At 39.7% G+C, this 16,029-nt stretch overlaps 1 protein-coding gene and 1 pseudogene across 3 annotated transcripts in view; one reads left to right on the forward strand and one right to left on the reverse strand.

Moving 5' to 3' along the window:
* ZNF385D (zinc finger protein 385D) overlaps nt 1-16,029 on the forward strand; it is a 1,173,536-nt gene that overhangs the window by 554,274 nt on the left and 603,233 nt on the right. The window lies entirely within an intron of this gene.
* On the reverse strand, nt 7,058-13,714 carry LOC135275901 (uncharacterized; annotated as a pseudogene).

The raw sequence follows: 16,029 nt of genomic DNA on the forward strand, positions 1-16,029 counted from the left end.
ACTTTTTTTGTCAATTGATATTACTCACATGCTTTTCCTACTGAATTCATTGTATGTTTAGAAGATATATTCCAATCATTAGTCTCATTGGGCCAAAACTTGTTTATATCTTTGTTATTACAGTTACCAGTCTGCCTTAAAATATATATTTGGTTGATTAACTGTGCCCTGCTTTGGGGAAAAGTGATTATGTCCTGTATTCTTCCCTGTTCTTTACTCCTGAGAAGAATTGAATACCTTCTCCCCCATGAATCCCTTCCTGTTCACCTGAAGTTCTCAACTGATTTTTCTACTGTTTTAACCACATTTTTTTTAACCTAACTACTGCATGTTATTGAATTTCATGTATGTCATTTAAAATACTCATGGTGAAGTTAGGATTCCTGCCAGGATGTCCTTGTCATCTTTTTATCCAAAGTGTTGAGGCTCAGAAAAACTCATACATCTTTATTTTGACTCTTCATTTTCCATTTCTGCTTTTCTCTTTTTAACTATGTCTTTTATCTTGGAAAAATGGTGAAAGTTCCACCTGTATCCCTAATCATTTACGAGCAAGGCACTGGCAAACTGTGCGTTTCCACTGCCTGGAACTCATAACAATATCCACAATATTTTTAGATCCTAGAATCCTCTTCATTTTTCTGCAGAGTGATCATAATTTTGGTGTCTATATTCTGCATCTTAGAATGAACCACAGTCCCTTATTTCTTTCATAAACTCCCCTTGGAAACACTCACCATCCATTGCTTGTTTTCTCGGGGTCTTCTTGATTAGGTGGGGGTTTGAGAGAATACTGCTTTTAGGTTGACCTGGCTACTTACCTTTCTCTGCTTCTGCTATATTTTTACTTTTATGACAGTTTATCAAATATAATTACTTAAGCAAACACTCAGAACTTAGGTCACAGTGTTCAAAAACAAGAAATCGTAAAACTAATTTTAAAATGTTGTTTTTCAGAAACAATCTTTTAAGCTTTGTATTCTGTCATGCTCTGGGCTTAACTGATAAGTATTGGATTTCTGTTTTTAATGAAAAGGGAATTATACTTGGACTTAGTGCAGCATTTTGCTTACATTCAGATTATCTTTTAAAAGGCAGGAGAAGATATTGCTAGATGGGCATTGGGAACAAGATTGTCCAGCCCTGCTTCTCATAATTTAAGTGCCATAATTTGACCTGTGAAGACAAGCTTGCAAGGTTTTACCTTTCCTTCTTTGCATACCAGTTGCATTGAAGCCAATTATTTTTAATAGTGATCAAATTAAATGATACAAGTGATTTAACACACTTCATCCTGAACATTTTATGTTCACTTTATAGTTCATTGATATCTAAATGTAGGATGACATTCATTTATTCACTATTCAGTGGTTTTCTTGCTTGGACAATAGTATATAAATCTACAAGGTTGACTTTATGTACAAATCTGTTGGATAGCTAACACTATAAAAATATTAAATGGTACCATTTTATAAATTTTTCCTATTGAATATGTTTTAAAGTATTTGACATCTAAATCTTGAAATACTATTATACTGTAAGATAAATTCAAGATATCTGTGGGTTGAATTTTAGATATTCTTAATTATATCATATAAATTTCTTTCACCTAGAATATCAAGGATAGTTTTAAAATGTAAAATACTTTCTCTGATTATTGCTGTTTTATCATGTCTAATATACTTATTTTTAATATTTATTGAGTTATTCTTGAATTACAACATTTGTGAACTTACAATATTCTTTAAAATAGCATGTCTGTAAGAAAACTGGATTGTATTAACATTGTATTATACCACCTATGGTGTCATTTGATAGCTCCAACATCTATTTATTTTGTTGTTCAATGTCTTAAATATGTGATATTAATACATATTTTTACAATTCAAATTGATTTATTTATTCCTTCCTCATTTTATGTTTTACCACGTAAATTCTGCTTTTTGAGATCAAATTTGCAATAATTACGATAGGGCAGATCTTAGTTTGGACTGCTAAGACTAAGACTTGGTGGCTTATAAATAACAAAAACGAATTTCTCACAGTTCTGGAGGCTGGAAGTTGAAATCAGGGTTCTGGCATGGTCAGAATCTCACGAGGGCCATTTTCCAGCTTACAAACTGCCAACTTCTTGTTTTGTTTTTATACTGGGAGCAGAGAGAGGAAGCAAACTCTCTAGTAACTCCTATAAGATCACTAATTTCATTCATGAGAACTTCACCCAGAAGACCTCATTTAATTCTAATAATCTCTAAGTCCCCATCTGATAATACAATCACATTGGGGAATAAAGTTTCAAGGTATGAATTTAGGCGGGACACAAACATTCAGGCCACAGCAGGGTGTTAATATAATGTGCTGCCCTGATAAGATGATTAACCATCTTGATTTGATCAGGACTTACAGGGTTCTCTGAAAGCAGGACTTTACGTTTTAAGACAGAGACTGTCCTAAGCAAAGGACAAACAGTCCTAGATTTCCTGGAGAAAGTAGTTGCCAGCACACAGGATTTTGAATATTAAAACAAGGAAAGTACTGGGCGAAGCAGGATGAATTGGTAACCTTAAATCCTGATTGTAGACTTTAATTTAGAACATTTTTGGTCATAGTGCTTGGTAACTGAAGTGAATAATAATGATAATCCAGCATAACCTCCTACAGTCAGACTGCTCAAATCAGGTGTTCTATGGAAAATTGCTTCTTATGTTTTTAATTTCTTCTCAATCACAGATTGTTCAGTGAAGTAGAGCAGACCTTTTTCTTGTTAAAATCGCCTTAATTTCTTTGGTAATAGTTCATCGAGTGGTTTTGCTTTGTATTTTGCTCTCAGAATGCATTTTTCTGGGTTTTTACACTGAATACTGACACTTACTATTTCCTTCTGCCACATACTCATGATTTAAGTGAAACTTAAGGTGTTTTAAAATATATTCTATTCCCTTTCCTTCAAAAAGATTTTTCTGGTTCCATTCCACCAGCTTATATCATTAACTCATCTCACTGAGTGGTGTTTTTAGTTGTTGGTAGTTTTTTTCTTTTTTTTTTAAGACAGAGTTGCTCTGTCACCCAGGCTAGAGTGCAGTGACATAATGTTGGCCCACCACAACTTCTGTCTCCTGGGTTCAAGCAATTCCTGTGCCTGAGCCTCCAGAGTAGTTGGGATGACAAGCAGGTACCACCACACCTGGCTGATGTTTGTGTTTTTAGTAGATACAGGGTTTCACTGTGTTGCCTAGGCTGGTCTTGAGCTTCTGAACTCAGGCAGTCCACCTGCCTCAGCCTCCTAAAGTGCTAGGATTACAAGAGTGAGCCACTGCGCCTGGCCTCACTATTCATTCTGTGCTCTTTGGCCTCACACTATGGAATTAAAATGTTTTGGACAGAAATTCAATCTCTGAATCTCAACTCTGTCTTCTTCCTCTTAGTCGGCAGTATATAGCACGGTGGCTAAGAGCAAGAGTTTCATAACCGAATGATGCAGATCAAACTTTCATGCTACTATTTGCTAGCTGTGGGACCTTGGGCAAGTTACTTCACCTCTCTGTTCCTCAGTACTCTCTAATGCTTAATTAAGATGATAATGGGAACTCTAACTCTTAGGGGTAATTTTATGAAGGTTAAAATTAACACACCTAAAGCCTATAAATCAGTCCAGAGCATATAGTAAGCATTCAGTAAGCATTAATATTGTTAATCCTGATTTTTTAGCTGACTGCATAAGTTACCATTTACCTAAATGCCCCTTCCCTAACCCCCTGCTTTTATTTAATTGCCTAATGCTTGTCAGTGTGTAATTTAATTTGCCAGATTTCTGCTAACCTAAGTGCTAAGAAAATCAATTCTCTTATTAGTTCTATACAGTGCTTAGGACCATATCATAGGGAGTGATACGGTTTCGGTCTGTGTTAGCACCCAAATCTCATCTTGAATTGTAATCACCAAGTGTCAAGAGAAGAACCTGGTGGTGGTGATTAGATCATGGGTGCAGCTTCCTCCATGCCATTCTAGTAATAGTGAGGGAATTCTCATGAGATCTGATGGTTTTTAAAATGACAGTTTCCTCTGTGTGTGCTCTCTTGCTGTCTCTCTCCTGCTGCCTTCTGAAGAAGTACTTGCTTCTCTTCAAGTATTTGCTTCTCTTTTGCCTTTCACCACAATTGCAAGTTTCCTGAGGCCTCACTAGCCATGTAGAACTGTGAATCAATTAAACCTCTCTTCTTTATAAATTACCCAGTCTCAGATATCCTTTATAACAATGTTAGAATGGACTAATACAGATAATTGGTACTATGGAGAATGGAGTACTGCTGTAAAGATAATGTGGAAATGTGGGAGCCACTTTGGAACTGGGTAACTGGCAAGGGTTGGAACAGTTTGGAAGCCTCAGAAGAAGATAGGAAGATGTGGGAAATTTTGGAACTTCCTGGAGACTTGTTGAATGGTTTTGACCAAAATGCGTATAGTGATACGGACAATGACGTCCCGGCTGAGGTGGTCTCAGATGGAGATGAGGAACTTATTGGGAACTGGAGCAAAGGTCACTCTTGCTATGCTTTAGCAGAAAGACTGGTGGCATTTTGCCCCTTCCCTAGACATCTGCACAATGTTGAACTTGAGAGAAATTATTTAGGGTATCTGGTGGAAAATATTTCTAAGCAGCAAAGCATTTGAGATATGGCCTGGCCGATCCTGAAAATGTTTAGTTACATGTGTTCAGAAAGAGATGGTTTGAAATTGGAACTCATGTTTAAAAGGGAAGCAGAAAATAAAGGTTTGGAAAATTGGCAGCATGACCATGTGGTAGAAAAGAAAACCCCATTTTCTGGGAAGAAATTCAAGCCCGCTGCAGAAATTTGCGTAAGTAACAAGGAGTCAAATGTTAATAACCAACACAATGGGGGAAATGTCTCCAGGGCTTGTCAGAGATCTCAGCAGCCCCTCCCATCATAGGCCCATCATAGGAGGAAAAAATGGTTTTGTAGGCCCAGTCCAGGAACATGCTACTCTGTGCAGACTTAGGACTTGGTGCCCTGCATCCCAGCCTCTCCAGCTCCAGCTGTGGCTAAAAGAGGCCAAGGTGCAGCTCAGGCCATGGCTTCAAAGGGTGCAAGCCCCAAGCCTTGGGGACCTCTACATGGTGTTGGGACTACAGGTGTGCAGAAGAGAAGAGCTGAGGTTTTGGGAACCTCTGCCTAGATTTCAAAGAATGTAGGCAAATGACTGGATGTCCAGGCAGAAGTCTGCTGTAGGGGCAAAGCCCTCATGGAGAACCTCTGCTAGGACAGTGTAGAAGGGAAATGTGGGCTTGGAGCCCCTGCACAGAATCTCCACTGGGGCACTCTATAGTGGAGCTGTAAGAAGAAGGCCACCGTTCTCCAGACCCCAGAAAGTTAGATCCACTGACAGCTTGCACCCTGCACCTGGAAAAGCTGTAGGCACTCAACACCAGCCTATGAAAGCAGCCACGGGGGTTGTATCCTGCAAAGCCACAGGGGCAGAGCTGCCAAGGCCTTGAGAGTCCACCCCTTGTATCAGCATGCCCTGGATGTGAGACATGGAGTCAAAGGAGACTGGAATTTTAAGGTTTAATGATTGCCCAGCTGGGTTTCAGACTTGCATGGGGCCTGTGGTCCCTTTGTTTTGACCAATTTCTCTCATTTTGAATGGGAACTCTTACTTAATACCTGTATCTCCATGTGTCTTAGAAGTAACTAGTTTTTTTTTATTTTATAGGCTCATAGGTGAAAGGGACTTGTCTTGTGTCAGATGACACTATGAAGTTGGACTTTTGAGTTAATTCTGGAATTAGTTAAGACTTTGGGAGGATATAAGGAAGGCATGATTGGTTTTGAAATGTGAAAAAGACATGAGATTTTGGAGCAGACAGGGCAGAATTATGTGGTTAGGCTTTCTGTCCCCACCCAAATCTCATCTCAAATTGTAATCTTAACATGTCAAGGAAGAAACCTGGTGGGAGGTGATTGGATCATGGGGGTGGTTTCCTCCATGCTGTTCTCATGATAATGAGGGAGATTTCCCAAGATCTGACGGTTTTAAACACTACATTTTCTTCTGTGCATTCTCTCTCTCTTTCTCTCTCTTTCTCTTGCCACCTGTGAAAAAGGTACTTGCTTCTCCCTTGCGATTCACCATGATTATAAGTTTCCTGAGGCCTCCTCAACCTTGTGAAGTTATGAGTCAATTAAACTGTATTAGTCAAAGTTCTCTTAGAGAGACAGAACAAATAGATACATATAGGTAAAGGGGAGTTTATTAAGTATTAGCTTACATGATCACAAGATCACATAATAGGCTGTCTGCAAGCTGAGGAGTGAGGAGAGCCAGTCCATGTCCCAAAACTGAGGAAGTTGGAGTCTGATTTTCAAGAGCAGAAAGCATCCAGCATGGGAGAAATATACAGACTTGAAGCTGGTCCTGTCCCGCTCTTTCATGTTTTTTCTGCCTGCTTTATATTCACTGATAGCTAATTAGGTTGTACCCACCAGATTAAGGGTGAGTCTGCCTTCCCCGACCCACTGACTCCAATGTTAATCTCCTCTGGCAACACCCATACAGACACATCAAGGGGATCAGTACTTTCTATTCAATCCAATCAAGTTGACACTCAGTATTAACCATTACAAGTCTACCCCTTGTCCACTTGAACCCATCCACATCTCCTGAGATCATATATAATCTTCAAATGAAGACAGCGATAAGGTCATAATTATACCTAACATAAAACTATCCTTCATACAACCAGAAATACACCAAATCTCAACCCAAATACTATAACAGAAAGTTAACAGTACTAAAATGCTGATATGAAGTCAAAAATTCCTAATTATGCCTAACATGAAACTATCATTCATACAACCAGAAATATACCTATCCTCAACCCAAGTACTATAACAGAAAATTAACAATACTAAAGTGCTGATATGAAGTAAAACAATCTCATGTCACTTGATAAAGGAAATTAAAATATTTTCTTAGTACAAGTGTATATATGCACAGACATGTTTTTAACAAAAAAAGAAGGAAATACTCATGACAATTACAGTCCTCATTTCCATAGCTGGTCGTGTGGTTGTAGCTGGTATTGATGATTACCTTCTTCTACTACCCATTCTGTGTTTTCTTTGCCTTCAAGCACCTCAGCAGGTCATGGATTTTTCCTGGTGGAGTGACCCAAACCTTCATTCTTGAGGGGTCTGGACCATTTGTAGTCCTGCCTGAATTGGGTTGTTGTAGTTTCCCATTGACCTTAATCACAGGGCATGGTAATAATAAGAGAAGTCTTCATGGATCTCCTGTATTCCATGCATACTCTTTCTTACCTCCATTATGTAGCAGAAGATTGATTTAATCTTAATAGTGTAAGTCAGTCATCCTAGCCAATGCTGTAACTCTCTTCTTAGCCTGTTGGCTTAAAGGTAGGAGGAGTCCAAAGTGTCCAGGTGGCAATCATAACTTCTAGTTTAATGGAATTGTTGTTGTGTCTCCTGGTAGCAGTGTTACTCCCTCTGGAGCTAAGACCCCTAGGCCAGCAGAATGTAATGTTGCATAAACAGGAAGCAAAAATTTTGCTAGTGGATCACTACAGGTGATGGTAAGTGGTAACACTTCTACTCCCACCCCTTGATTCCTAGACCCGTAAATCATGGCTATGGGAGAAACAGTACCACATATTTAATGCTGATTCAGAGCACACATGATCTTCTGGAAAACTTTACCCCAGCCCTTCAAAGTATTTTCCCCTACTTGGCATTGGATTTGTGATTTCCAAAGGTCATTTCACTGTTCTGCCAATCCAGCTGCTTCAGGATGATGGGGACCATGGGAAGACCAGTGAATTCCATGAATATGAGCCCACTGCTACACTTCTTTAGCTGTAAAGTGAGTGCCTTAGTCAGAGGCAATGCTGTGTGGAATGCAATGATGGTGGATAACCTGTGAGTCTATGGATGGTAGTCTTGGCAGAAGCATTGTTTGTGGGATAGGCAAACCTATAACCAGAGGAAGTGTCTATTCCAGTGAGGACAAACCTCTGCCCTTTCCGTGATGAAAGAGGTCCAATCAACCTGCTACCAGGTGGCTGGCTGATCACCCTGAGGAATGATGCCATATTGAGGGCTCAGTATTGGTCTCTGCTGCTGCTAGAAAATTGGTCACTCAGCAGTGGCCACAGCGAGGTCAGCCTTGGTGAGTGGAAGTTCATTTTACTGAGCCCATGCATAACCTCCATCCTTGCCACCATGGCCACTTTGTTCATGGGCCCATTGGGCAATGACAGGGGCACCTGGGGAAAGAGGCTGAGTCGTGTTGACAGAACGTGTCATCCTATCCACTTGATTATTAAAATCCTCCTCTGCTGAGTTCACCCCATTGGTGAACACTCACAGGGGACACAAATATCTTCACAGTTTTTGACAACTGAGAGTGGTTCATCCACATACTTCTTCACTTTTCTTTGTCACCAATTTTGTAAGCATGATTCTTCTAAGTCTCTGACCATCCAGCCAAATCATTGGCTACAGCTCATGAATCATTATATAATCACACACGTAGCCATTTCTCCTTCCATGAAAAGTGCACAACCAGGTACACTGCTTGAAATTCTGCCCCCTGGGAAGATTTCCCTTCACTGCTGTCCTTCAGGGATGTCCTAGAAAGGGACTGTAGTGCTGCAGCTGTCAGTTTTCAGATGGTGCCTGCATATCGTGCAGGACTGTCTGTGAACCATGTCCTAGTCTTCTCTTCCTCTGTCAACTGATCATAGGGAACTCCCCATGAGGCCATTGTTGCAAGCTAGGGTAGAGAAGGCAGGGTGGCAGAAATGAAGACCATGGGCATTTCAGCCACTTCTTCACGTAACTTACTGTGTCTTCAGGACCTACTTGAACCTGATCACATATATATCACCTCCATTTTATGATGAAATGCTGCTGTACATAACCTACTTTATGGTTAGATGGGTCAGAAAGCACCCAGTTCATGATAGGCAGTTCAGGTGTCATAATGATTTGAAGACCCATAGTCAAACGTTCAGTTTCTACCAAAGCCCAGTAACAGGCCAAGAGCTGTCTCTTAAAAGGAGAGTAATTGTCTGCAGAATATAGCAGGACTTTGCTCCAAAATCCTAGAGGCCTCCACTGTGACTCACCTATGGGAGGCTGCCATGGGCTCCAAACAGCATTCGTATTTGCCACTGACACCTCAGGCACCATTGGATCTGCTGGGTCATATGGCCCAAGTGGCAGACCAGCTTGCACAGCAGCCTGGACCTGCTGCAGAGCTTTCTTCTGTTCTGGACTGCATTCAAACCTGGCAGTGTTTTGGGCCACTCGATAAATGGATCACAGTAACACACCTAAATGAGGAATGTGTTGCCTTCAAAATCCAAATAGGCTGACTAGGCATTGTGCCTCGTTCTTGGTTATAGGAGGGGCCAAATACAGCAACTTATCCTTCATCTTAAAAGAAATATCTCAACAGGCCCCACACTACTGTACCCCTAGAAATTTTAACAAGGTAGAAGATCCCTGAATTGTAGTCAGATTTATTTCCCATCCCCTGGCACACAAATGTCTCACCAATAAGTGCAGTGTGTTTTCTACTTCTTGCTCACTGGATCCAATCAACATAATATCATCAGTATAATGGAGCAGTGTGCTGTCTTGCAGAAGCAAAAAGCAATCAAGATCTCTTCAAACAACATTATGACACAAAGCCAGAAAATCTGATATACCCCTGAGATAGGTAAAGGTATATTGCTGGCCTTGCCAGCTGAAGGCAAATTGCTTCTGGTGGGCCTTATAGATAGGAATGGAGAAAAGGGCATTTGCCAAATCAATGGCTGCATATCAGTTACCAGGATATGTTAATTTGCTCAAGCAATGAAACCACATCTGATACAACAGCTGAAATTAAAGTCACCACTTGGTTAAGATTACGATAATCCACCATCATTCTCCAAGATCCATTTGTCTTCTGCTCATGCCAAACGAAAGAGTTGAATGAACATGTGGTGAGACTCACTACCCTTGTATCTTTCAAGTCCTTGATGGTGGCACTAATGTCCACAATCCCTCCAGGGATGCAGTATTGTTTTTGATGTACTCTTTTTTCTAGGTGGAGACAGCTATAATGGCTTTCATTTGGCCTTTCCCACCATAGTAGCCCTTACCTTACCAGTCAGGAAGCCAGTCTGGGGGCTCTGCCAACTGCTAAGTATGTCTATGCCAATTATGCATTCTGGCACTGGGGAAATGACTACAGGATGAGTCCGAGGACCCACTGGACCCACTGTAAGTTGGACCTGAGCTAAAACTCCATTCATTATCTGACCTCCATAAGCCCCTACTTTAACTGGAGGACCACAATGACATTTTGAGTCCCTTAGAATCAACAGCTCAGAGCCAGTGTCCAGTAGTTCCTGAAATGTCTGATCATTTCCCTTTCCCCAGTGCAGTTATTCTGGTAAAAGGCTGGAGGTCTCCTTGGGGAAGGATGGGAGAAAGATTCACTGCATAAATTGTTGGGAATGTAGTGGGGTCCTTTCTCAAGGGGGTCTGTCCTCCCCTTCATTCAAAAGGATTGGGGTCTGTAAACTGGCTCAAGTCTGGAAATTGATTGAGGGGCCATGATTCTTTGTTTTTATAATTCAAAGTAGTCTTTTGTCCATTTGACCTATAAGTTTTTTTCTGTTTGTAAAATGTAAGTAGTTATGCAGTAGGCTTCCTATCAATTTCACATTTATCAATTGCACTTCTTATCAATTTCAACTTCTAGGAACACCATGATTAATTAGACAATGTCAGAGCCCTACTCAAGTCAGACTATTCTACTGCTTTGCCTCTTCTGTCCATTACAGTAGCTACGCCCACCTTGCCTTTGATGGTTGAGTGCTGCCCCTTGGCACCTGCTACCTTGGGATCCAATTATTCACATTGTATTTAAATTTTGCAGTTGAGGTACTGTAGTTCCCATTGTTATATCTGACAAACAGAGAAGAGCAAGTACAGGGCCCTTTAAAGATGCAGGTGCTGCCCTCACAAATCTATTTCACAAGGCATTGGTCCAGGATATATCTGCTGGACCCTCCCAGCTTGGATGAGTAGGTCTAAAGTGACTAACCCACTTCACCATTCCAGTATCCCTAAGCCTTTTGATCCCTTCCTCTACATTAAACCAAGGGAGATCAGGCATTTCCAGCTCACTCAAGGTGAGCCATCTTTTAATCCATATTTCAGCTAACTAAGCAAGTAAACTATTAGACCTTTTTTAACTCCCCAAGCTGCAACATTAAATGCAGAGTCCCTACTTAGAGGGCCCAAATCAATAAATTCACCCTAATCCAACTCTATGGTTCCTTCCACCATTATCCTATACCTTAATGTCCATTCCCATATCTGTTCTCCAGATTGCTGTTCATATAAATCAGAGAATTCAAGCAGTTTTTATAGTGTAGCAAATCCCCTCGTGTCACACTCTCAACTCCACATCTAGGGGCCCTCCAGGACTTTAGTTATAGGTCTAGAAGCAAACAGAGGTTTTGGGGATGGCTTCTGAGGAGATTCAATATTATGCTGCCTGGCATCTGCCTCAGAGGAGGCCATTACTGTTGACTCAGGTAGCATAGGGTTTATATCCTTAGACCGAGGTGGAAAGGCTGATGGCAGCATGAGTCAGGGAGAGGATATTGCCACTCCTGGGGATGGGAAAGCTGTTCCTTCTGGCAAAAAGTTTCATCAGAATTTATCAACTCAGTGTCCCCAGCTTCATCATGTCCCCATTCCAAGTTGCAGGGTCCCATTCTTTTTTAATCAATGACTTCACTTTAACAGTAACACCTGGTGAGGCTGTGCATGGACCTTTCATTGAAGGTCAGCCACTTGCATGATAAGAGTTGTTTCTGTTTTCCACGGTTTCAGCTCTTACTCTACAGGAGATAAAACTCTTACTCAGGGCAATCTTAGCAGACTTGAGGCTCAGTATCTGCTTCTGAATCTGGGAGATAGAATCCCTGAGTTATCATTTTCTTTCATCACATTGTCCACTGAACTTCGGAACAACCAACCAGCTTCACTATGTTCTTTGGTTCTCCACTTATAGTAAAAGGTATTATGTATAGAGTCACTAAACTTCTTGTCTTTCATGAGCAGCAAATTAGGAGTGTCAAATGCATTTATTTTATATAACTGTCTAAACAGTTCATGCCAAGGACTATCAGTGTTCTCCATACTATTAGAAGTTAATAATAGTATTATGAAGAACGTAATAGTATGTTCTTCTTATTGGTAATAGTTCTTCATACTATTAATATTAGAACTATTATACTATTAGTTATCCATACTATTAGAAGTAGAGTCCTTAGCATTTTTCAGTCTAGTCATATCAAACAGATAACTCCAGAAACCCCAAAACCAAAGAAAGAACTCCACCCTTAATATTGTGTTCCTCTAGAATCACTCCTAGCACCAAAATCTGTATTAGTCCAGGTCCTCTTAAAGGGACAGAATTAATGGATATATAGATATAGGTATATAGATATCCTATTATATATATATATATATGGGGGAGTTTATTAAGTACTATATTACATGATCACAAGATCCCACAATAGGCCGTCTGCAAACTGAGGAGCAAGGAGAGCCAGTCCAAGTCCCAAAACTGAAGAACTTGGAGTCTGATGTTCTAGAGCAGGAAGCATCCAGCACGGAGAATGGTGTAGACTGGGAGGCTAGGCCCATCTGGCTCCTTCATATTTTTTCTCCCTGCTTTATATTCATTATCAGCTGATTAGGTTACGCTTACCAGTTTAAGTGTGGGTCTGCCTTTCCCAGCCTACTGACTCAAATGTTAATCTCCTTTGGCAACATCCTCACAAACCCAGGAAATCAATACTTTGTATCCTTCAATCAACTTGACACTCAATGTTAACCATCACATAAACCTCTTTCCTTTATAAATTACTCAGTCTCAGGTATTCTTTATACAGTGTGAGAATGGACTAATACAGGGAGTCCTTTAATGAACCTTACATCATTGCCTCATCCTACAGCCCTGTACCAGGTACAGGGCACTCTTCCAAGTCTTGCTTTCAGGATTTGACTATAATAAAGTGCACCTTTTAGCAATATGGGATCTACATGACTTGACCTGCTGTATGTTAAAATCCATAGTAGAATAAAATAATTTCTATTTAGATTTACTGAATCATCAGTTTGATAAAAAATGCATCGCTTTGCTGCTAACCCATATTTGGAATGTATTTTTGTTTGTTTTGATCAAATTCTCTCCATTTGCTCTCAGCCAGAATCAGCTTTGTAATTTATCTAAATGTTCAAGGGAAGAAACATTGTCACAATGATTCCATTTTATTCTCAGCAAAGATGGGTTTTGATGTAAAACTTTAATTTGAAAGAAGAAATCAGATTTAGTTTCTCAGTGTGATCCTTTTTAGTGTTCTATGCTGCTGGGTTTTCAAATGTTAATATAAACATGATATGTGCATGATAATAATATTAGGAGAATGTTTACTCAGTCCTGATTTTTGAGTTTAAAGCATATGGACTCTAAATAGACTGAGCTAATTGGTGGCACTAAGCATAAATGTGAGTCGAGGTGATTCCTGACCACACACAATTGCCACTCTGCTTCCTCTTAGTCTCACTTTCACTTTATCCTTTGCAGTCTACCTTGACGGCATCTTCTACCATCATCACTTCAATTCAGCCGTATTATTTGGAAGGCTTGTGATTTTTTGCCCTCTATAAGACATGGGTAAAGTAGATAAAAATAAGAAAAGATCTCAGTGAGGGAGGAAACACTTGTAAGGAGCAGACTGGAATACACATTATTTTTAAGGAACAGAGAACTGTTTACTTTTATTTTATGTTCTGTTTATTTGTCTTCTTTAGACTCCCAATTTTTATTTTCAGGCCTTTGCCTCTTCCCTGATCCCCACAGGGCCATCCGTAGTTGCCTTCCATGCTAAATAAATACAAAAAAAAAACAAGCCAAAGTGGTCGTAACTCATATATATATTTTTTATTGCACTTTAGGTTCTGGGGTACATGTGCAGAACGTGCAAGATTGTTGCATAGGTACCTACATGGCAATGTGGTTTGCTGCCTCCATCACCCCATCACCTATATCTGGCATTTCTCCCCATGTTATCCCTTCCCAATCTCCCTACCTCCCACTGTCCCTCCCTTATTCACCCTCAACAGACCCCAGTGTGTGATGCTCTCCTCCCTGTATCCACGTGTTCTCATTGTTCAATACCCACCTATGAGTGAGAACATGCAGTGTTTGATTTTCTGTTTTTGTGTCAGTTTGCTGAGAATGATCGTTTCCAGATTCATCCATGTCCCTACAAAGGACACAAACTCATCATTTATTTTGCCTTCCTGGTAACCATTTTGCATAACTTATTTGAAAGAATAGTACTATTTCTCCATATATTTTTAATTTGTATATGTTCTTGATTTTTTTTTCTAAATTTTGTTTTCTATCCCTTGTTCATTCTTTGAATAATAAAGTACTACATAATGTACAATGTTGACTTTGCCTAAGACATATATTACTCTTTTCTGGGACTATAGATTTCTATTGGGATCCAGTATATGCTATCACAGTGGACATGCTGTTCATTTGCCAAACAGGAATTCATGATGCATCGTTTATTGCTTCTTGATTTCCTTTGGGGTATATTTGCTATAAGTACAAACAGTTGAACTAGGATCATAGAGCAGTATGTTATTTCTTGATGCTGCTCATTTTTTTCTGAAATTTTGAGGAGCTGTTAGTAGGAATTTCATAGAATAACTCCAAGTTGAAATATTAGAACTAATCTTTTCAACATGCAAAATCATGTTGAAGTTAAGAAATTGATGTGGAAATTTAAGTACAATACATCAATTCAGTAATTAATGGATGATAACCTTGTGAATAAAAAAATTTACAGTATGATGATAGCTAGCATTCCTTTGAAGCTTAACCATGTGCCAGTTAACTTAATTGTATATACTTTGCATAAGTTGTCTTATTTAGTTTTTACAGTAACCTTCTGAGGTTTATAATCCTAGGTGACGCATTTATGGTTAAGAAAACTGAAATACCGAGACATTAAATTGCCTAACAATCTGAGCTCATCAGTTACTACAATTTTACCCACACTCAATCAGTTCTGGCTTCAAATTCAGTGTTATTAACCACACAGTCTTTATTCTATACGCCTCTGTGCCCTGGCATAGATTGGGAAATGGAAGTTCAGTGAGTTAGTTTTCCAGAACAAGTGACAGCAGTGGCTCTCAAACTTGTCTGCACATTAGAATCACCTGGGAATTATTCTAAGCATTCGAAGCACAGTCCACATCCTAGACTAATTAAATCATAATCTCAGGGAGTGGGACAAGGCATCCCTCATCAATAATTCCTGAAGCTACACACAATATTCCAGTATATAGACAAGTTTGCAAAACACTTAAGTTAGTGGAAATGCTTGAAAAGAACCAAGCTTTCCTCATTCCTAAGTTGATTTTCATCATTTTAACTACCCCTAGTTGGCTTGGGATTCTCAAAAAGAAATCTTTCTGCTTCAACTTGTATTGAGTATTTGTTACAGACTTAGCATGGAACTAAACACTACCTGGGTTATCTCACTCAGTCCTCACAAAAGTATGTAAGAAAACTGAGGCTGAGAGAATTAAAGCAACTTACTCAAAGCCATAGATATAGTTAGTGGTGGAGTCAGGATTCAAAACTTAAGTCACTTTGCCTCTGAACCCAAGATGTTGTGACTCTAGTAATCATAATATTTCTATTTTAGGGTCACTATTTGTTGTTTCTATCCTTCCAATACCTAAGAGCCTATTCGTGTTGTGGGTTTCTGACATTTCTGTTTGCTGACACTGACTCTTCCCCAAGCTTTGAGGTTGGAAGCATCAAAATTTGGTATGACACTGGATGTTTCACATGTTGTCTTTTTGTTTTTTTGCATAAATTTGTCAGGTACAAGTA

This window comes from Aotus nancymaae, unplaced genomic scaffold (assembly GCF_030222135.1).
Source record: "Aotus nancymaae isolate 86718 unplaced genomic scaffold, 86718_ANA_hifiasm-v0.15.2.pri h1tg000019l, whole genome shotgun sequence".
NCBI lineage: Eukaryota > Metazoa > Chordata > Mammalia > Primates > Aotidae > Aotus > Aotus nancymaae.